This window comes from Triticum urartu, chromosome 3A (genome assembly GCF_056163025.1).
Source record: "Triticum urartu cultivar PI428250 chromosome 3A, HENAU_Tu73, whole genome shotgun sequence".
NCBI lineage: Eukaryota > Viridiplantae > Streptophyta > Magnoliopsida > Poales > Poaceae > Triticum > Triticum urartu.
The window spans coordinates 12,154,044-12,176,367 of record NC_141875.1 but is presented as its reverse complement, the minus strand read 5'-3'; the positions used below and the strand labels follow the sequence as shown (position 1 = coordinate 12,176,367).

At 46.6% G+C, this 22,324-nt stretch overlaps 1 non-coding gene and 1 pseudogene across 1 annotated transcript; both read left to right on the top strand.

The window, feature by feature from the left end:
- Nucleotides 1-445: 445 nt before the first annotated feature.
- Nucleotides 446-11,319, top strand: LOC125546463 (uncharacterized; annotated as a pseudogene).
- Nucleotides 11,320-21,224: 9,905 nt separating this feature from the next.
- Nucleotides 21,225-21,308, top strand: TRNAL-CAA (transfer RNA leucine (anticodon CAA)). Its single transcript has one exon. It is a non-coding gene; the product is annotated as a tRNA-Leu (tRNA).
- Nucleotides 21,309-22,324: the final 1,016 nt, after the last annotated feature.

The following is a 22,324-nucleotide window of genomic DNA, read 5'->3' as shown; positions in this document are numbered from 1 at the left end:
GGTACATGTCTAGGGATCTGGTCCAGCGGGCTACGGTGACAAGCCGAGCCGTGGCTCGCCTCCGTCACAAAAAGTTGTGCGTGAGATCAGAATAATATGTTCATCGTCAACTGCATACACAACGCAATGTTGACCGGTGGACGAAGTGTGGGGAAGCCTTTCTCCCCTTCCCCCCAACCTCGGAAAAAAATTATATGAGACCAGGTCTCACATGAGACTAGGTCTCATGATTAGCAGGTGAGACCCGTCCTGATAAACGACACGTGGCATTCACAAATCACAAAGCATCTAATCTCTCTCCCCCCTGATTTTAAGTGGGGGTGAGGGATACTTTGTGATTTGTGAATGTCACGTGTCATCCATCAGGATGGGTCTCGCGTAAGACCTGGTCTCATAGAATTCTTTTCCCCCCAACCTCCCTATCTCGACGGCGGAAGGCGAAACAATGGTGGCGGCGAATGGTATGGCGGAGTTTGCAGGCCTACGCCACAACGGGCTCGAATTTCTGCTAGATCCGGTAGATAGGTAATGTCTGAACTGTATAAATTTCTTCAATTCGATCCGGACACACCCAAGCACAAATATATGTTTGACTCGTATTCGATTTCTTTAATGTTGGAATTTTGCTAGTAGGCCTTTGGCCCAAAGCCCAACTAAAATTCTGAAATTCTCTTGGCCCATTCATGCACACACGTGAGTGGAATGAGTGAGGCTAAAGTTTAGTCCCACCCCGGAAGTTGAGAGAGAGTTGCACCTCTTTATAAGGTGAGCTCTTCTACCACTTGTATGAGCATGAGAAGAGGAGACCTACACGCGCGCTCCTCCTCCTCGCTCGCCTCGCCACGCCACGCCTCGACTCACGCACGTTGTCTATATTTTTGCTGCATGGGAAAATTAATGAGTCATTAATTAATAATTAACGGACGCGTTAATTACTGAACCGTTTCTGATTCTTTTGGATCGTGACAACTTGGACGTGGGGCTTACTCCCACGACCTACCCGGCCCGCACTATATAGTCAGGCAGACGTCTACCCTAGCCGCCGCCGCTTCGTATGGTTTCTCACCACCGTTCCAGATCATTGCGCCGCCAAGCAAGTCTTCTCCATCCCTCCTTCCGGCGTGCACCGCGAGAAGGGACAGCAGGCCTCCGGAACCCCGCCTCTCGTGATCCTGTACAGGAGAGGGGCGATCAGGTTTTTGGGGAGCGCACTCGCGCGACTGCTGGCAGCGACGATTTCGCGAACGACGACTTCTTCCCCGACCTCGGCAACCTCGTCCTCGACGACATGGGCGACAACGTCAATGCCGGCGGTGCTGCACCCGCTGCACCGTATATGATTCTATCCTTCCTGTTCGAGATCGTGGTAGAATTCATGCTTCTAGTATGTGCCCTAGATGTGATATGTTCATCTGCTATGCTAGTTCGCATGATTAGTTTAATCTCTGCTGCTGTGCTCATGATTTATCTTCTGTTTATTCGGATTAGATCTCGTAGTAATTTGCTCATATTTCCAACAATCCAAAAACCTGATTATAGGCAATTTACTCCGAGTGGTTTTGCTGCGCATCTGAAGCCGCCTGCCTTTAAGGGGGCGCAATATAAGAGGTGGCGCACGAGAGCAGTCTACTGGTTTCAGACCATGGGCTGCTATGATGCCACCAAGGGCAAGCCTGAGGGCAATCTTAATCCAGCACAGCTGGAAGCTTTTGAGAAGATCGATACCCTCTTTAAAGGCGTTCTTCTGAGTGTTCTTGATGACTCCATTATGGATTCGTATATGTCGTTTGACAACGACAAGGACATGTGGGCTGCGCTCGAGGCCAAGTTTGGTGCCTCGGACGCCGGCAGCGAGTTGTACGTCATGGAGCAATTCTATGACTACGAGATGACTGATGAGCGCCCTGTTGTATAGCAGGCTCATGAGATACAGTCGCTCGCAAAAGAACTTGAGTACTTCAAGTGTGTGTTGCCGGACAAATTTGTTGCCGGAGGCATCATTGCCAAGCTTCCACCTTCGTGGAACAATTTTGCTACTTCCCTGAAACACAAGAGACAGGAGTTTTTCGTTGCAGATCTCATTGGTACTCTTCATGTTGAAGAGAAGGCGAGAGCAAAGGACACACGTGCTCGAGTTGCTGAGGGAGGTTCTAGTGCCCACATGGTACAGAAGAAGAACTCCCAGCCCAACAAGTTCAAAAACAATAAGAACAAAACTCAGGGCAAAGGCAAGTTTGATACAAAGAACAAGCCATCACATTCTACCAACTTCAAGAAGAATTCTCATAAGAAGGGGAAGGGACTTTGCCATGTCTGCGGTGATCCTAATCACTGGGCTCCGAAGTGTCCTAACCGCTTTGAGGAGCGCGAACATGAGAAGAGCGGCAAGTCTGCTAATGTTGTCATCGGTGATACTGATATGAAGGAATCAGGGTACGGTATTTTTCCTACCATCCTTTCAGTATTTCAATCTCCTGATTGGTTAATTGACACCGGTGCCAATGTACATGTTTGTGCTGACGCCTCCATGTTTTCTTCTTACCAGGCAACAGGGACTTCACCCGTGCTGATGGGGAACGGGTCACATGCCATCGTTCGAGGTGTTGGTACGGTCGATCTGAAGTTTACTTCGGGGAAGACTGTGCGTCTGAAGAACGTTCATCATGTGCCGTCCATCAATAAAAATCTCGTTAGCGGTTCCCGTTTATGTCGAGATGGTTTTAAGTTGGTTTTCGAATCCAATAAAGTTGTAATCTCTAAGTGTGGACAATTTGTTGGAAAAGGCTATGAGTGCGGAGGCTTGTTCCGCCTATCTTTGTCAGATATTTGCACTAAAGTTATTAATAATGTCTGCCATAATAATGAGTCTGATATTTGGCATTCACGACTCTGTCATATTAACTTTGGTTGCATGACGCGGTTAGCCAATATGAATTTAATTCCGAAAATCTCTACTGTCAAAGGCTCCAAGTGCCAAGTATGTGTGCAAGCTAAGCAACCTTGCAAGTCCCATAAGACTGCAGAGGAAGAGACTTGGCGCCACTTGAGCTTATACATTCTGATCTTTGTGAGATGAATGGCGTGTTGACAAAAGGTGGAAAGAGATACTTCATGACGTTGATTGATGACTCCAGTAGATATTGTTATGTGTATCTTCTGAAATCAAAAGATGAGGCTTTGACTTTCTTTAAAAACTATAAAGCTGAGGCAGAGAACCAACTTGATCGAAAAATTAAACGGCTTATGTCCGATCGTGGTGGAGAGTATTTTTCCAATGAATTTGATCTGTTTTGTGCGGAACATGGTATAATCCATGAGAGGACGCCTCCCTACTCACCCCAGTCAAATGGGGTAGCCGAAAGAAAGAACCGAACTCTAACTGATATGGTTAACACCATGTTAGACACTTCGGGTCTATCCAAGGAATGGTGGGGGGAGGCGCTAATGACTGCGTGTCATGTCCTAAACCGAGTTCCCACAAAGCATAAGACCATGACTCCATTTGAGGAATGGGAAAGGAAAAGGTTGAAACTCTCTTACCTAAGTACTTGGGGTTGTTTGGCGAAAGTCAATATACCAATTCCCAGGAAGCGCAAGCTTGGACCAAAAACCATGGATTGTGTTCTTCTGGGCTATGCTTTTCATAGCATCGGCTATAGATTTTTGATAATAAAATCTGAGGTATCCGGCATGCATGTTGGTACGATTATGGAATCAAATGATGCAACTTTCTTTGAGGACATATTTCCTATGAAGGATATGTCGAGTTCATCAAATCAGGAGATACCTACTCCATCTAGTGAGGAATTCACTGTAATTCCTGAACCCACCATTGCGATGGAACACGTTGAGAATCCTGTTGAGGGTAACAATAGAACTCCTATGAGGAGTAAGAGACAGAGGACTACAAAGTCTTTTGGTGATGATTTCATTGTGTACCTCGTGGATGACACACCCAGGACTATTTCAGAAGCCTATGCATCTCCTGATGCTAACTACTAGAAGGAAGCTGTACGTAGCGAGATGGATTCCATCTTAGCTAATGGTACCTGGGAGATCACTGACCGTCCTTATGGGTGCAAACCTGTAGGATGTAAGTGGGTGTTCAAGAAGAAGTTTAGACCTGATGGTACGATTGAAAAGTACAAGGCACGGCTTGTGGCCAAGGGTTATACCCAGAAAGAAGGTGAAGACTTCTTTGATACTTACTCACCCGTGGCTAGACTGACCACAATTCGGGTGCTACTATCACTGGCTGCCTCACATGGTCTTCTTGTTCATCAAATGGACGTTAAGACGGCTTTCCTCAATGGAGAGTTGAAGGAGGAAATTTACATGGATCAGCCAGATGGTTTTGTAGTACCTGGTCAAGAAGGAAAGGTGTGCAAGTTATTAAAGTCTTTATATGACCTTAAACAAGCTCCTAAGGAGTGGCATGAGAAGTTCGAAAGAACATTAACTGCTGCCGGCTTTGTAGTAAACGATGGTGACAAGTGCATGTACTATCGCTATGGTGGGGGCGAAGGAGTTATTCTTTGTATGTATGTCGACGACATATTGATCTTTGGAACCAAACTTGATTTAATCAAGGAGGTTAAGGATTTCTTATCTCGCTGTTTTGAGATGAAGGATCTAGGAGTAGCTGATGTTATCTTAAACATCAAGCTGTTGAGAGATGAGAATGGTGGGATCACACTGCTTCAGTCTCATTATGTGAAAAAGGTCTTGAGTCGTTTTGGGTATAGCGACTGCACGCCTTCTCCAACTCCATATGATGCTAGTGTGTTGCTTCGAAAGAATCGACGGATTGCTAGAGATCAACTGAGGTATTCTCAGATTATTGGCTCGCTTATGTATTTGGCGAGTGCCACGAGGCCTGACATCTCTTTTGCTGTGAGCAAGCTGAGTCGGTTTGTGTCAAAACCGGGAGATGATCATTGGCATGCGCTTGAGAGAGTTATGCGCTATTTGAAAGGCACCGCGAGCTATGGGATTCACTACACCGGGTATCCAAGGGTACTGGAGGGTTATAGTGACTCAAACTGGATATCTGATGCTGATGAGATTAAGGCCACAAGTGGTTATGTTTTTTCACTTGGTGGTGGCGCTGTTTCCTGGAAGTCTTGCAAGCAGACCATCTTAATGAGGTCAACTATGGAAGCAGAACTCACAGCACTAGACACTGCCACTATTGAAGCAGAGTGGCTTCATGAACTCTTGATGGACTTACCTATGATTGAAAAACCAATACCCCCTATCCTGATGAACTGTGATAATCAAACTGTGATCATCAAGATAAATAGTTCTAAGGACAATATGAAGTCCTCAAGGCATGTGAAAAGGAGACTAAAATCTGTCAGAAAATTGAGGAACTCCGGAGTTATTACGTTGGATTATATCCAAACGTCGAAAAACTTGGCAGATCCCTTCACAAAGGGTCTATCACGTAATGTGATAGATAATGCATCGATGGAGATGGGTTTGAGACCCACCGCATGAGTTGTCCATAGTGGTAAACCACTCTATGTGATCGGAGATCCCGTGAAGTAGAAGTGGGAGACAAGCTGTTGGTCAGCTGGGAGGAGAGTATCCCTATATTAATTATCCCACTCCGTGAAGATGCAATACTCTCCTGATCTGCATGGCAGGTTGATACTTATCTTAATGTGTTCCAAGTGGCTTATTCGGGTAAGCAGAGATGTTGTCCTGCAGAACATCTTCTGAGGAACACACCTATATGAATTTGACTGTTAACGTCGCAGTCTGTGAGAATTGGGTGTTCTCTAATAAATTCATGAAAGGCCCTGGAGTATGACGCATACGCTCCACCCGCGGGGAAGCCTTGCGGTAGCCCAGTATCGGTCAAGAATTTGTGTGAAACTAGTTTCACAGAAAACTTGTAGTTCAAGGCATAGTCCACTATTCAAGTTGTGATCTAGTGTAGCATAAATTTCTAAGTGGAAGTTCAACTTCACAGTCTCCACTAGGCACCGATATATAAAACAATGTTTTGAAACTAAATGATGAGATGTGCCAATGAGACTTTGTGGGGGATTGTTGGAATTTTGCTAGTAGGCCTTTGGCCCAAAGCCCAACTAAAATTCTGAAATTCTCTTGGCCCATTCATGCACACATGTGAGTGAAATGAGTGAGGCTAAAGTTTAGTCTCACCCCGGAAGTTGAGAGAGAGTTGCACCTCTTTATAAGGTGAGCTCTTCTACCACTTGTATGAGCATGAGAAGAGAAGACCTACACACGCGCTCCTCCTCCTCGCTCGCCTCGCCACGCCACGCCATGCCACGACGCGGGTTATATTTTTGTTGCATGGAAAAATTAATGAGTCATTAATTAATAATTAACGCATGCGTTAATTACTGAACCGTTTCTGATTCTTTTGGATCGTGACGACTAGGACGTGGGGTTTACTCCCACGACCTACCCGGCCCGCACTATATAGTCAGGCAGACGTCTACCCTAGCCGCCGCCGCTTCGTATGGTTTCTCACCACCATTCCAGATCATTGCGCCGCCAAGCAAGTCTTCTCCATTCCTCCTTCCGGCGTGCACCGCGAGAAGGGACAGCAGGCCTCCGGAACCCCGCCTCTCATGATCCTGTACGAGAGAGGGGCGATCAGGTTTTTGGGGAGCGCACTCGCGCGACTGCTGGCAGCGACGACTTCGCGAACGACGACTTCTTCCCCGACCTCGGCAACCTCGTCCTCGACGACATGGGCGACAACGTCAACGCCGGCGGTGCTGCACCCGCTGCACCGTATGTGATTCTATCCTTCCTGTTCGAGATCGTGGTAGAATTCATGCTTCTAGTATGTGCCCTAGATGTGATATGTTCATCTGCTATGCTAGTTCACATGATTAGTTTAATCTCTGCTGCTGTGGTTATGATTTATCTTCTGTTTATTCGGATTAAATTTTATAGTAATTTACTCATATTTCCAACATTTAATTCCCGCTGAGAGAGGTCATTGCCGGTGATGGGCAGCCAGATCCATTAGTTTTGACGGCTGTTGGGCCATCGGCACCGGCAACAGCCGACTCGTCGTGCGCGGTTCTGGTGGGAGAACTCGGCGGCACTGCTGAGCAGAGCAATTCCGCCCAGAGAAGGAAGCAGTCTCCAACTCAATCCATCTAGTCCACCGGGATGGTGAACCCAGATGCACCAGGCTAGGCCTGAAGGCATACATAACAATGAGTGTTTTTTCTCTAGATCCATGATTCTGATTTTTTATTTGCCAAAGTCTGTGTCTAGTGGGCATGGGTACTACTGTCAACAAGCTGATCCTATGATTCTCGTAATAAACCATGCATGCAATTAGCATATATAATGCTCCCGGTCAGACCATGCCAAGTTGCCAACCATCCGCGAAATTAGAATACTTAGTGTTCTATGGGCATAGCATGCTATCCATATGTAAATGAAACCAAAAGAAACACGGTATCACTATCGTATGAAAAATAACTGCATCATCTCGGAAACTGTTTTTTTGAATTTTTATAAAAGGTCAGTGACTGATCTTTGATTTGTTGAATTTGCCGCAGATTCCAGTTCAAAGAGGTCAGTGCAGATGTTGAGCAGCCAGATCCATTCGCTTCGATGGTTGTTGGGCCATCCACACCGACACACGTCGAGTCATCGTGCACGGTTGTGTTTGGACAACTCGGCGGCACTGCTGAGTAGAGTAAATCTGCCGGCAAGAGGAAGGAGTCTCGAACTCAGTCCGCCGAGTCCACCGGGAAGGTGAACCCAGACGCACCAGGGTGGAACAGAAGGTATACATATAATTGAGTGTTTTTTTACTCTGTATATATGGTTCTGATTTTTATTCCTTATGTCGATAGATGTCTAGTGTGCATTAGTACTACCGCCAAGTAGCCGATCCTCTGACTGGCAGTCATCCATGCATGCAATTTAGCTTCCCAAATGGTTTCTGCAGCAGATCATATCATCCTCGCATGGAATTATATAGTTTTCTTGGCTGATCATGTGAACGATTGTAATGAAACTCAAAAGAACATGCCCTCCAGGCTGTTAAATGAAATACTATTGCATCATCTAAATGAATGTGAATTTAGTTTCAGGTTAAGAGTTGGCCGCGCCCCTCCAGATAGGGCACCCTGTCAAAGCAGAGCGACTCCATTAGAAGAAACAATCAGGAGGTATGCTGATAAACCCTTGGAGAATGTGGTGAAGCCAGAGATTGGGATGAGTTTTGACTCACTTGGGGAGGCATACGATTTCTATAACCTGTATTCTTGGGAGCTTGGATTTGGTATAAGATATGGAAAGAGCCGTCTGAATGTTGAGCAGACAAAGTGTATGCAGGAGATCGTTTGCGGATGCTCGGTTAGCACTTAATACCATAAATAAAAAAATGGCAGTTTTTTTACATATTGCTTGGACTGGATTTATTTTCATATACCTGACACAGAGGGAAAAATCATTTTGCAGGGGAAACCTGAACAGCAGAATAGCAGGTCTTGTCAGTGTGAGTGTCCTGCAATGATCAGATTGCTCAGAGCTGCGAACTATGGATGGTACATTGCTGAGTACCACTCCAGCCACAACCAATTCATTTTCTCTGACCTGTGGTGAAAAAGTTCATTGGCTATGGCATAAGCACATAGATGTGTACACGAAGGATTTGGTGAACTGTTGTAGTGGGGCACCTTGGCGGCGCTGCTGACCAACGTGACACATGCGGCAAGAGGAAGGAGTCTCCGACACAGTCCATGGAATCCACTGGGAAAGTGAACCCAGAGGCCCCTGGGTGGATTAGGAGGTGACATTGACTCTGCAATTTACATGCCTGTCATTTTAGGAGATGTCTGGATTTGTGCTCACTAGGGTCGATTGGCAGCCCTTTAGAACCCCATGTCTTGGCAAAAAAATAATTTATGTCACTTTATAGTTAATTCATGGTGAGGTTTTAAATGTTAACCGTGTGACACAGGTAGATTGGTCTGTTTTGTAGGTAAAAAAAATCATTAGACAAAATCAAGGAGTTGGGTGCCCTGCTAGAATTGTGATATGAAAATTATGATATGAAATTGGGTGCCTTGGATGCCCTGCCAAGTAATCCCTCTGTATATAAGATGTTGAACTGCAAAAACATCTTATATTTTCGTATGGAGGTAGTAGTTGTAAAATGCAATGCTGATCCGTTTGTCGCAGAAAGCATGGTCTGTTCTCTGGTGGGTTGTGTCACTGATCAGTAAAATGGGGGGTTTTCCATGATTAAAAAAAGGTGTTGCTATAAATTGAGATGTCGTCTACAAAACTTGGGATATTTTTCCCTTGCAGGTTGAGAGTTGGACGTGCACCTGCTGACAGATAACCATGCCCTGGGGGAGTTAGTCCATTGGAAGAAACAATCAGGAGGTACGCTGATAAATCCTCAGACAGTGTGGTCATGCCAGAAATTGGAATGAATTTTGACTCTCTCAGGGAAGTATACGATTTCTACAACCTTTAATTATTTGTGGGAGCTCGAATTTGGTATAAGATATGGCAAGAGCCATCTAAATGTCGAGCAGACAAAGTGTATGTAGGAAATTGTGTGTGGATGCTTGGTCAGTACATATGACTCAACACTCCAAGAATTTACATTTTATTTTAATCCGCTTGATCATTGGCTATGCGTCTGTCTTAACTGCAGCTGGTAAATTCCTGTTTTACAGGGGAAGCCTGAGCAGCAAAACAGCCAGTACTGCCAGTGCGAATGCCCTGCGATGATTAGGCTTCTGAGAGGATCTGACAATGGATGGTTCATTGCTGAGCACCAGGCTAGCCATAACCATTCATTGTCACTGACTTGTGGTGAAAAGGTTCACTGTCCATTGCACAACCACATAGATGTCTACACAAAAGATCTAGTGAAGCAACTTAGGGGAAATAACGTGAATCTCAACAAGGTGTACAACATAGTAGGAAGCTTCTTTGGTTCATCTTTGAATGTGCCTTTCACGAAGAGGTCACTCCAGAACCTTTCTGCACAACATAGTAGGAAGCTTCCTCGGTTCAACTCAGAATCTGCCTTTCACAAAGAGGTCACTACTGATGCATGTGTTTGTGCGACAGTACATGAGGCTATAATTCGACCGTGAGTCGGATGAGAGCTACCGGGAGAAGAGGATACGGATTGTAAGCAATTTCTTTTAGATTTTTTTTGTGCCCTCTTCCTAATTGTTGTGCCAGTGTACGTCGTCGAAAAATTCTAATGATGAGTTTTTTTGTGAGAAATACAGAGCGGAGCAATCATGAGAGGAGATATTGCCATTGAACATGTGCAAATAAGGTTTACACCAGGAAAATGTTTGAACAATTTGGTGAGAACCTTTTCAAAAGGGCTGGGCATACCAGGTCGAGGAAATTGTGAAGTACATTGCAAGACACAACGATGCCGAGAAACGCGAGAAGTGGAGCGTGGTTGATTACAAGGTGACCATGTTGGATGACGGCGAGTGGTTCGAGTGTGAATGCGGGCAATTCACCCACATGGGGATGCTTTGTTGCCATACTTTGAAGGTATTTTTGGATCTCAATATTGTTCATTCCTCATCTATCCACGAAAAACCATATTTTGATTTCCAATGTTTCAGGTGATGGACTATGTTGGCATGAAGGAGATGCGGAAGCGGCACATCCTCAAGAGATGGACGAAATATGCTAGGGACATCCTGCCCCAGCATCTTGCTCACTTCAAAAGAAACCAGGTCGTGAACAAATCTTTCACCTGCCGCAGCTCGACTCTCTACCTACACGCCATGGAGCTGGTTAGGCTTGGGGATGCATCCGTCACGACATATGAACTCGTGTTGGTTCGCTTGAAGGATATGATTGCGGAGGTATCACCACTAGCTGAAACAAGAGATGGGATAGGGTTTGAGGATAGACAAGCAGCAGAAGCGAATCACAACAACATTGCATTGGCAGGCGCAATTGTCAGCATTAGAGGGGGGGGGGGGGGGGGGGGGGCTGACAACAAGAACAATCTGACCCTTCCTGCTAACTGGGATGCACATGCTGGACTGTCTGCTCCGAGCAAGAAATGTGGTGCCAGGCGACCATGCATCAGTAGGAAGAAGGCACCGTATGAAGGACTACGTACAATGACAAAGTTCTGCAGCATTTGCAAATTGCCATGACATGAGAACACTACCTGCCCTGACAAGGGTGACATGCCAAAACAGCCTCGCAAACCTGCAACCTGCAAGAATTGTGGCATCGCTGGACACCGTCGCACTTCATGCACCAGGCCGCTGGGCGCTGCTGCTTCTTAATAACTTAGAGAAACATGTATGATAACTCGAATTTTACGTTTTGAGAATTTTCTAGTGTGTGATTTCTATATGGACCCCCACGCGTGTTCCTCCCTGAGTGTAAACTAGTTGTATTTGTAACTATGCTGAAATGTGTGGATTTATAATATTTGTTTATTTGTTTTCTGTACCTTTTAAGTTGTTTGATACAAATGTGAATTTTCCAATTTGCACCTGCTGATGTCCGGATGACAAATAGTTTTTCAAATTGTCACTGAACTTGACTGTAAACTGGCCTGGGTGCTGTCCCTGTGCATCACTGAAATTGGCTTCGATGCTGCCCCTGAGCGTGACTAAAACTCGTTTGTGGGTGCTAGTTTGTTGCTGGCGGTGTACATCTACAGTCAGCTACTCCATGACACCTGCCTGCGTTTTGTCGACCACTGTATCGCTCATATGCGTCAAATGTATTCAAATTTGTAAGCTGCTGGCAAGCAAGCTTGTGAGGCCGAGGCAGGGAGGACGTCAATCCGGGACGGCTCAGGTAGGCCCAGAAAAATGGCTGATCCATCCGACCTCCTCCTGTACGGTGCCGCAGGGATTCTGGTTACCATAATAAATGAGGCAGGCCCATTTTAGAATACATCTACAATACGCAGCATTCTACTGTCCAGAATACGGGTAAACACTAGGATCCCGAGAACAGCGGGCCGATGAGGGCTCAGCTGTGCTCATGATCAGAAACGAATTTTCCTGGTTTATTAGTCTCTTTAGTATTCTGTGCCAAATTTTGATCTTAAATTTAACTAACAAAATATTAGTGCATGTCAAAAAAAATAATATAACTGAAAGCTATGTTCAAATACGAATCAAACGATGTAATTTTTTATGACATGCATTAACATTTTGTTAGTTAAAATTTTAGCCAAAGTTTGGCACAAAATACGAAGGGAACTTATAAACCAGGACGGAGGTAGTAGATAAGAATAACCGCAGCAAGAGAAAAAAAACAGATCAAAGACGCCAAGACCAACGATCGCTTCTAGGAACCAATGTAATTTCAGCATCTCTCAATGGGATGAAGACACAACTTCGTCAAGTTCATTCAGCGTCAGAAACAACAACGCTAGCCATGTCCGGCCATATTCCACATGCCTCCTGTTGTCACATGTGTTTTCAACTCTTCAGTTCTCCCGCAACATGTACTATATATGCTAAGCTACCAACAAGTTAAAATAAAAATGAAATGATTTAGTTTGATGTCTACTATAGTGAAGCACTGAAGCTGGAGCGGTATGTATAAGGGGGAAGGATTATTAATGCAAGTGAATATTGGTGGAGCATGGATTTGTTTCCACATATGTGGTTAATCAACATAAGTTGTACGCGCCAGCCACTAAAAAAAAAAAAAGTTGGCTGCGCTATGCAGTTTCTACTTCCACTCTGCCGTTTAAAGAGACTAGAGTTACCAACAAACTTATAGAACTGAAAATATCTGCATCTCTATCAGCTGATCGGCCTCCTCAAGTCTTGGCTCATCCAACATGATTTCGGTCTGTCGTCCTTGAGAATCCACATGGAAAACAAGAAAGCGCCTGGCGACATTCCCGTAGAAATACTAGACCCAAGACAGGTCGATCACTTGTAGGAACCAAAGTACATATGCGAAAAGCTCCTTCAGCGCACGGCAGCTATCTGCACCATTCGCATACATATGGATCAACAATCTGCATTTATGACTCGGTGTATAAATAACATTGCTCTTGAGTTACATCAGGTAGTATTTGACGCCCGGGCTCCCGTATTGCACAAATTTTGGTCCTGGATCCAACTAGTAGCCAGTGTAACCCCACTAGGAACCAGCACCTTAATAGCCCGCATTTTGACACTGGTTGCATGTTGTACCAAGGCCGGTACAAGTCACCGACCCGGTCAGTTTTAATCATGGCGTTCCATCATTACAACATCATAGTATAGTAATTAGATCATACAAACTACGAAATCCCTACAAACTAGAGATTTTGCCATGGACGTCAACCATTCCCCCTTCAGACGTCTGTATCGCATCATGCTTGTGACTGTTAGCAACCCTGGCACCAGTGGGCCACCGTCCCAGCCAACTACTGGTCCTGACAATATGGAAGCCCAAGGCCCGGTGAGAAGAACCCGAAGGCCCAACCAGAGAGTGATGGGCGGCCCGTGGGTAAACGCAGCCCGAGCATATCAGGAAGCGAGGGGTGAGGAGACAGGGGCATCGAAGGTCGATCAGAACGGCGGCGGCGGCGGCTACATAGAACCCTAATTCCCCTTTCCCCTGTCTCAAATTCAGCACAGTTGTGCTTGTAAGGAGTGAATTCTTGTATCCATTCACCATATGATCGTGAGACTAACGTGCTGTTAACACTTGGTACTCAGAGCCAGCAGGCGCCCAATTTCGCTTCCGTCCTGGCGGCGTCCATCATCGAGACGCGGCAGCAGCGAGCAGAGAGGATGCAGAAGGACTTGGAACCCGTCACCAAGGGCGACCTCAAGGAATTCTTCAAGGAATTGCGAGCGGAGTGGAGGGAGGACATCAAGTCCTCAATCGCCGCCGAGTTCTCCTCCTGGAAGCCCGCGATCGACTCCCAGATCACCGATCTGCAGGAGGCGGTCGATCTGCTCAAGAAGCAACATACCGGCGGCAAGAGCTCCGACGTCGGGGAGGCGTCAGCGACAGATCACCTCGATCTGTCGGCGCGGAAGAGCAATTTGTCTTCAGATGGACCTCCGGCGCGCGAATCTCCTCAGGCCGATGGCCACGACACCGCTCCTTCTCCATGGACGGCGGTCGACGGGCTTTCCATCACCCCGTCGGCCCCTCCGGCCAACGGTACGGTCGATCTCCTACTTCAGTTACCGTCTGCAGCCCCTGTTCAATTACCTGTTGTAGCCCCTATTGTGTCTCTGACGGGAGGTTCAGGAAATTTTGCCCAATTTCTTGCTTCCAATGCTCCCAGTCCACCATCTATGCCGTTTCCTTTGTTCGATGGTGAGAATCCACTGCTGTGGAAGGATCTTTGTGAGCAATATTTTGCCATATATGGGATTCCAGAGTCCGTTTGGGTCCAAATGGCTACCTTGAATTTTTCCTCTACTACAGCTGTTTGGTTACAGTCAGTTAGAAAGAAAGTCTTAGGCCTGAATTGGGAGGGCTTCTGTAATGTTTTGGCAACCCGTTTCGGTCGCGATCGCCATCAGCTGTTGATCCGGCACTTTTTTGCAATTAAGCAGTCTAGTACAGTACAGGATTACATTGAGAGATTTGAACATTTGATGAATCAACTGCTGTCTTATTCTGACGAAATTCATCCGTTCTATTTTTTTGACACGCTTCATTGGTGGACTGCGGGCGCATTTGAGAGCTGCGGTCATGGTCCAGCGGCCCTCTGATTTGGACACGGCGTGTGCTCTCGCCTTGATCCAGGAGGAGGTGCACGACGGAGTGCGACCAGAGCACATCCGTTCACCGGAGCCAGTGTACCGAACGGCGGCACGCCTTCCTCTATAGGTGGTCCCTCTTCATCAATCACGCCCTCCTGCAACACCAGCTGCGGCTGACCATCGCGGCGTCGATGCAGCGCGTGCGGCTCCTGCTGACCCCCCGCGCCAAGTGGCTTCGGAGGCAAATTCCCTCAATACACTGCGTGCATATCGAAGGGCCAGAGGATTATGTTTCAAGTGTGGCGAGCGATGGGGGCGTGATCACACTTGCCCAGCTACCATCCAGATGCATGTATTAGAGGAACTCATGGATTTCATGGGTGTTACACCGACCGAAGATAATCAGGCCAGTGAAGTTTCTGATGCAATTGACGACACTGTGTTTGCGGTTTCTCTTCAGGCATTCAACGGGAACGAGTCTTCCAAATTGCTGCAATTCAGCGCTCAGATTCAGGGGCGCGATGTGGAAGTCCTCGTGGATTCGGGCAGTTCAGCTTCATTCATTAATGCTAGGCATGTGGAAGGACTCCAAGGGATTCAGTCTATGACCAAAATAGCCCGCGTGGAGGTTGCCAACGGGGCTGAATTACAGTGCACATCAGAAATCCCCAACTGCTCGTGGGAAGTCCAGAACCACCAGTTCTCCACATCATTTAAAGTTTTGCCATTGGGAGGTTTTGATGTTATTCTGGGTATGGATTGGTTGGAAGCAATTAACCCGGACATTGATTGGGTTCAGAAAACTGTGACGATCTGTTCTTCTTCCGAAGTGATTCAATTGCAGGGACATCAATTTTCAGATAGCGTTTGCCCACAGATTTCTGCCATGGAATTGCAGCAACTTTGCACTCAAGGTGAGGTTGAGCATGTCGTGTACCTCTGCCGCATACCCCACGACAGCAAACCAGTTGAGGCGGTTACAACAAATGCCCCAGTACCCGAGGAAATTCAGCAAGTGTTGCGGGATTATTCAGATGTGTTTGCTGAACCACAAGGCCTCCCCCCTCGCAGGGCTTGCGATCACCACATTCCCCTGTTACCAGGTGCCCAGCCGATCAGCATGCGTCCCTATCGTCACTCACCAGAAACCAAAGACGAAATTGAGCAGCAAGTTGAAGAGCTCTTGGCAGCCGACATTATTCAACATTCAGTCAGTCCATTTGCCTCCCCCGCTATTTTGGTGCGCAAGAAGGATGGCCAGTGGCGCTTATGTATCGATTACCGACGGCTCAATGCTTTGACAGTGACACCAAAATTTCCTTTGCCGGTGATCGACGAGTTGCTTAATGAATTGTCTGGGGCAAGCTAGTTCTCAAAACTGGATCTCCGTGCCGGATACCATCAAATATGCCTTGCCAAGGGTGAAGAATACAAAACGGCATTTCAAACGCACTCCGGCCACTACGAGTACAAGGTGCTTCCGTTTGGAGTCGCGGGTGGCCCAGCAACATTCCAAGGCGCCATGAATCATACCTTGAAGCCGGTTGCTCGCGTGTGTGCTCTTGTGTTTTTTGACGACATCTTGGTGTTCTCCAAGTCTTTCTCTGACCATGTCCAACACCTCACGCAAGTGCTGCAACTGTTACGAGCTGATCAATGGCAAATCAAAATGTCCAAGTGTTCGTTTGCACAGCGGGAGTTATCCTATTTGGGGTTTGTCATTGGAGAGCAAGGGGTCTCGACTGAACCAGACAAAATTGTGCGCGTTCAGCATTGGCCGTTGCCACATTCAGTCAAACAACTCCGGCAATTCTTGGGCCTTTCCGGATACTATCGGAAATTTGTCCGTCATTACGGCATTATTGCTAAACCGCTGACCCATTTGCTGAAAAAGAATGTTCCTTTTGTGTGGACTAGCGAGTGTACAACAGCATTCGAAGCCTTGAAGCAAGCATTGGTTACAGCTCCCGTCCTAGCCTTGCCGGATTTTCGTAAACAGTTCACCATCGAGACAGACGCAAGCGATTATGGTGTTGGGGCAGTTTTGCAACAAGACGGGCACCCATTGGCCTTCTTGAGCAAGCCTTTGGGACCGCGCAACAAGGGGCTTTCCACTTATGAAAAAGAACTTTTGGCAATCCTGTTGGCTGTTGAACACTGGCGGCAATATCTGCAATCTGCTGAGTTTGTGATCAAGACAGATCAGCGCAGTCTGGTACACCTCGAAGATCAGCGTCTGCACACCCTATGGCAGCAGAAAGCGTTCACTAAGCTCTTGGGGTTACGCTACCGTTTGTGTTATCGCAGGGGAGCTGACAATAGCGCGGCGGACGCACTCTCACGTCGGCCGATCTCAGAAACTGATGACCTTTATGCTATATCCCTCTGCCAGCCAGAATGGCTTGATGAAGTACGCCAAGGTTATACATATGACCCATTTACTAAGAAGATCATTGATGATTTGCACTCTGACCCACATTCGCACCGACACTTTGTGCTTGCGGAGGGATTGCTACGCTACCAGGGCCGAGTGTGGATTGGTCGTAACCTTCACTATTGCTCGCTGGTCATCAGTCTGCCATCGGTGGTCACTCTGGGGCTCCGGCTACGTATCAGCGCTTGAAGGCTGTGTGCGCGTGGCCTCGCATGAAGCGTGTGGTTACGGAATTTGTCCAGGCCTGCGCCGTGTGTCAACAAGCCAAACCAGAACGGTGCAAATATCCAGGTCTGCTCGAACCTCTTCCTGTACCAGTTCGTGCTTGGCAGATGGTCTCGATGGATTTTATTGAAGGCTTGCCCCAGTCCGGAGATACAACTGCATATTAGTTGTTGTTGACAAGTTTTCCAAATACAGCCATTTTTTACCTCTGGCTCACCCATTCTCAGGGTCTCAAGTGGCAAGCACTTACATTGATCAGGTCTGCCGATTGCATGGTCTTCCTGACTCCATTATATCTGACCGAGATCCTGTTTTCACAAGTAGATTTTGGCAGGAGCTTTTCCGCCGGTCTAATACCACACTGAGAATGAGCACACCCTACCATCCAGCCACAGATGGTCAAACAGAGCGCGTGAATCAATGTTTGGAGACATTCTTACGCTGCTTTGTCCACTCATGCCCCAAGAAATGGAGTTCATGGTTGGCTTTGGCAGAGTATTGGTTTAATACCAGCTGGCATAGTGCGCATGGCAAGTCCCCGTTCTTTGTGCTATACGGCCATGACCCGTGACATTGGGGGATTGAAGCAGCTTCAGCCAGCCCAGTCACCGATCTCAACACTTGACTTTCTGAACGTGTGGAAATGACTGCTCTTATCCGTCAACACTTGTTACGGGCGCAGATGCGGATGAAGCACCAAGCTGATAAAGGGCGGTCTGAAAGAATTCTTGCGGTTGGCGATTCTGTGTACATCAAGCTCCAACCTTATGTGCAGAGCTCTGTTGCTCGCCGTGCTTGCCATAAGTTATCCTTCAGGTACTTTGGCCCTTTCCTCATCCAAGAGCGCGTTGGTCAGGTTGCATACAGAGTGGCATTGCCGGAGACCTCTCAGATTCATCCGGTGTTCCACGTATCCCAGCTGCGAAAAGCTTTGAAGCCAGGTGTGTCCATCTCCCCAGTTTTGCCACATGATTCTAATCAATTTGCTATTCCTGTTGAAATTCTCGACAACCGTCAGAAGACCCAAGCGAATCGAGTGGTGGACCAAGTCTTGGTACGATGGTCAGGTGATGGTCTTGATTCTACCTGGGAAGACCGTGACGAGCTTCGGTCGCGGTTCCCCTGTGCAGCGGCTTGGGGTCAAGCCGCAACTCGAGGAGGGGAGGGTGTTAGCAACCCTGGCACCAGTGGGCCACCGTCCCAGCCAACTACTGGTCCTGACAATATGGAAGCCCAAGGCCCGGTGAGAAGAACCCGAAGGCCCAACCAGAGAGTGATGGGCGGCCCGTGGGTAAACGCAGCCCGAGCATATCAGGAAGCGGGGGGTGAGGAGACAGGGCATCGAAGGTCGATCAGAACGGCGGCGGCGGCGGCGGCTACATAGAACCCTAATTCCCCTTTACCCCTGTCTCAAATTCAGCACAGTTGTGCTTGTAAGGAGTGAATTCTTGTATCCATTCACCATATGATCGTGAGACTAGCGTGCTGTTAACAGTGACCAACTCCATGATCCGCATGTTGGACGAACATATCGTTTACCCTCGGGCAAGCTATAGAAGATCCAGATGAGCATGCTGGTTGCGCACCCAAAACATCATGAGCTCGCAACAAAGGACGCATAGAGTGAGGGATCAAGCTAGCAGTTGATCTGAAAACGCGAGCAGTCACTCAAGATATTTGTAACGGTATGGAATCAAAAACTATAAAGACCTGGAATCTAACCTTAGCTGCCCATCCATCTCAATGAACTCCATGTTCCTTGCAGAATGCAGATTTAGATCTGTGCTGCCTCTCCTCGTTTCAGATTTTTCTAGTTGTGATGTTGCCCGGGCCTCCAACTTTTTAGATATATACTGAATTGTTTACGCGTAACGAGCGGGTTCTAATAGAGACTCCACCCGCACTGACGCCGGCACATTTTGACGTCGATGTGCCACAAAAAGTAGTGTACCTGTGCTGAGTTTGGCATCAGGTCCCACCACAAAGGCACAAGTCAGCTAGTCTCTATGCATGCACTAGACTTGGATCCCGGACCGTACCATAAGCATATAGCATAAAAATACATCGAGTATGGTGTCTGGTATTTCACCAATATTACATGCTGGCACTTGTTGTTTCCATCTTGAAGCACGCAACACACGGCGCAGATAAAGTGCGCCAATGCCGCTGTGGGCTGAAAGTGTGCTTCGAGTACATATGTCTCTATCAGAGACAATGCCGCAACTTCTACCTTAACTTTATTCAGCATTAAAGACAGCAGTTGCTCTATCTCCGTTCCTGAAGCCTCCTATTCCCACATGTTTTTCAATTCTTTTGTTTTTTCTCACAAATCGTTTTCCTTCATGTTTATGTGATTGTACCTACATGATATACTAAGCTAGGTGCCACCCGACATGTGTCATTAAATTCGATCCTATCATCTTAATGACACAGATCATGTGTTTTTGATACTCGACACCCGCTGCTGCAAATATATAGCATCAAATTTAAGCGTACAACCACTGTCCTGTTTTTTCTATCTTAAAGGATGCTACAGTAGCCTACCTTACATAAGATTTTGGAAATGATCTGGATGTAGGATCTGCAGGTAATGACATGAACGAATGCCTCCCTGTTCAAACATAACCCAGGAGTGAACATGAGACAGGAAATATGATGGTGCCAGCTCATGCTAGTTCCTTAGTTCTTTTTTTAATGGTAAATGGCAGGTGCTTTGCCTTTTCATTAAAGATGGGGGAATATACAAGAGGTAGAGAAAAACATGAAAAAGGTGCAGTCACCCAGGGGCCTATACATCAAAGTCACCTTACGTTTATGCAGTTCTTTAGTTCTTTCCCGAGTCAAAATCACCATTCGATGTCATGGTGTATTTACTGGTTTGCTATAGTCATCTACTGTCATGGCAAATGGTGGCAGCGTCTCCGATATCGTTTCCTTGTTGAGGCATCGTCCTTTCAGTTTGCGTCATCATTCTTGGATGCTCCGGGGGAAACCCTAGATCTGGGTCTCCCCGATCGGATGATGACAGCGCCTTTGGTGTCGTTCTCCCTCATGAGGGCATTTTTTTGAAGCAAGTGCTGGTTGGAGGGGACTAGAGGAGGAGGTGTGTTACATCTACCACAAGGCCAATGTCGGATCTTGGTGGCATGGCACTGCGGAGTTTCGGCGATGGGCGCGTGTGGATGGATACGTGCAGGATGGTGGTGGTGTCTGGCACCGTGCTGGTGTCGACGGCAGGCCTGTCAAGGTTGATGCGTCAGTTTCTGCTCTGGAGATGGATCGGTGGAAGACGGCGGTGGCGGCCTTTGTGAGTCTGCCCGACCGCTGTGTGCCCCAGCAACGCGGCTTGGTTGGGGCATCTGGGTTTAGATGTTAGGCTTTGGTGTGATGTCTGTTTGGTATTAGACTCAGACTATCGGCATCTCTTCATCAAGTGGATAGGAGTAGTGACAAATGTTGCTAAGATGGTGGCTTCAGACTACCTGGTATATTACTTTGTAAGATCTTTGTGAATAATTAATAAAATGGCTGCATGCATCACCCAAATGCAAAGATCGGGGGTCATCCTCATTTTCTAAAAAAAAATGTTTGCTATAAACAGAAACACTTTTTAAGACATAAGGGCTGCAGAGCTATGCAAGCATTGGCCAACAAGAGGAATAGCTACAAGTCTACAAAACATACCTGGGAAGCTATGCAAGAATTAGTAGTTGGCCATGCTCGTACAATATAATAACAATGCTGTGAGACACAATACCAAAGATGTTCAAGAACATGCACTGGCTAGGGACACTGCAAGGCAGGACTTTGGAAAGCTTCCAAACGGAAAAGCAAAACTTTAGGAAGATTACTATTATTTTGAACACCGAGTCAGGATGGCCGAGTGGTCTAAGGCGCCAGACTCAAGTTCTGGTCCTCTTACGAGGGCGTGGGTTCAAACCCCACTTCTGACATTTTCTTTCTTTCTTTTTGGCTCAATAAAAATATGAACAAACTAGTCCGATCACAATAAAAATATGAACTCTGACATTTTCTTTCTTTCTTTTCGGCCCAATAAAAATATGAACAAACTAGTCCGATCACAATAAAAATATGAACAAACTAGTCCGATCACTCCTCAATCCACTCTAAAATCAGTTATAACACGAACAACTATGTCATTATTATCTGCTCGGTGTTGGGGATTTTGGATACACATGCAAATGAAAAATGAAATTTCAGATACACCGCATCGGCGAGTCATGGAATTTTGTGTTTAAACCCCACTTCTGACATTTTCTTTCTTTCTTTTTGGCTCAATAAAAATATGAACAAACTAGTCCGATCACAATAAAAATATGAACTCTGACATTTTCTTTCTTTCTTTTCGGCCCAATAAAAATATGAACAAACTAGTCCGATCACAATAAAAATATGAACAAACTAGTCCGATCACTCCTCAATCCACTCTAAAATCAGTTATAACACGAACAACTATGTCATTATTATCTGCTCGGTGTTGGGGATTTTGGATACACATGCAAATGAAAAATGAAATTTCAGATACACCGCATCGGCGAGTCATGGAATTTTGTGTTTACTGCTTTCGGTCTCGACTTCCAGAATCCACACGGAAAACAACACTGAGCCTACTGTCACTCCTCTAGGAGCTAAAGTAATTTCAGCATATGCTTCTTTCTTCAATGATGTCTCAACTCAACTCGTAGCTTAACTTCATTCAGGATACAGAAGAGGCATTGCTCTACACACGTTCCTCAAGCCTCCTGTTCAGTGGCGGAGCGTAGTGGGGACAATTCCAGGCCTGGCCCCCCCTTTCAAAAGGAAAATTTACCAAATACACTTACTTATCTGCTAATTGCTCTACTAATCGTCCGGCGTGTCTGATCATCCTAGCCTTTTCTATGTCATATACACTCATTTGGCCCCTCCTAATATTTGATTCACGCTCCGCCACTGCTCCTGTTCCCAC